The 1,463-nt window shown below is 44.9% G+C and overlaps 1 pseudogene; it reads right to left on the bottom strand.

Annotated features, from left to right (window-relative positions):
• Window positions 1-567: 567 nt before the first annotated feature.
• On the bottom strand, window positions 568-1,225 carry LOC107513909 (annotated as a pseudogene).
• Between the last annotated feature and the right edge of the window lie 238 nt (window positions 1,226-1,463).

The raw sequence follows: 1,463 nt of genomic DNA on the forward strand, positions 1-1,463 counted from the left end.
GCAATTGAGACTTATATGCTGTCCCAAGCTAAGGGGAAGGGGATCTGGGCATCAAAGGAAAGAAGACAATTCACTAGGAAATGGGAACAACCAATGTTTGCCACATCGTGCACAGGAGGCTTTCTGATGTAAAAAGAAGTTGTTTTTGTAAGAGTTCTCTTCCTGGTATAGACTTCTGATCTAAATTCTTTTAGTTATGGGGGAGGTAAAAAAGAAAATTCTTGAGTCTTCTATTTATTAGAAATAATCGGCCTGAAATAATCCTCATGCCAAAGAGACACATGCTGAGGTGGCAATTTTTGCTCCCCTACAATACAAAGAGATAAGATATAGAGTTTGCTTTCAAGTCACTCAGTTGTTTTTATTTATTTATTTTTTCTACCTTTCAGTATAAAGAACACAAGTTCTCTTCATGACACAGACACAAACACTCACGCATCCACAGGGGAGCTCACTAAAAACAATGACGACAACAACACAGAACTAGAAGACAGTGGGAACTTATTTCACACCAGTCTTTGTGCCCGACCCAGGGATCACGGGGAATGTTTCCTCAGATATGACATCTCACTTAAAGAAAGGAAGGGAGACCTTGATCCCGAGTTCCATCCACCCACATGGCAAAAAGCTGCACACTCGGTCTTCAACATCATCAAACTGTCCTGTTTCAAAGACTATCTTGGAATAATGGGGTATCAGTGGAGGTGGATGGTGCCAACTGGGGTCATGGACCATGTCTCCTTGCCAGGGATAGCACACTCAAGGTATGACTTCTTGAGAAATGCAACTTTGGACATCATCATCATCATATGGATTCTCTTGATCTGCTTTCAATTCTAAGTCTCAGTCCTCATTAAAAAGATCAGCAGCCTTTTCTTTGCGTGGACAGCCAGGCACCCCTTCATACAGCTCCCAGGCATTTGGCTTCCCATTAGAATCCTCATATCCACAGCAAAGGCTTCCTCTTCAGAATGGATGCCCTCACCACTGGCAGGACTATCATTAGGGATGCTCTGTTGATCTATGGCCTTCTCAATCTCTCCTGAATGGAGTGGTCATTTGGGGCAAAGCTGGCCCCTGGGCTGGGGGACAATTCCCACGTGCTTGGCAGTGGTGGACCCCAAGGAGTCTCTGTGGACCCCAGCTCCTGGGCCTCCGTGGTCTGAGGGTCCACGTGTGGCCCCGCGGCCCATGGCTCTGTGCCCTCGACATTGCTCGGCCACATGATATGCCAGCCTCTCAAGTTACTCAGTTTAGCTCAGCCAACAATTTTTCCAAAGTCTATTTTAAGTATTATTGAATAAATCAATAAATAATTTTGTAACTCTGTAATGATTGTTCTAAGGGGAAGAGTCTCCCCTTTGTCAACACCTATGAGATTGGTAACATAAAGGAGAATGCTTTTATTTCTCCAGCTCGGTGCTTGTGCCCTGGTGCCCAGCAGCCCATAGTAAGGGTGTAGA

The sequence above is a fragment of the Rousettus aegyptiacus genome, unplaced genomic scaffold (genome assembly GCF_014176215.1).
Source record: "Rousettus aegyptiacus isolate mRouAeg1 unplaced genomic scaffold, mRouAeg1.p scaffold_m13_p_11, whole genome shotgun sequence".
Taxonomy (NCBI): Eukaryota; Metazoa; Chordata; class Mammalia; order Chiroptera; family Pteropodidae; genus Rousettus; species Rousettus aegyptiacus.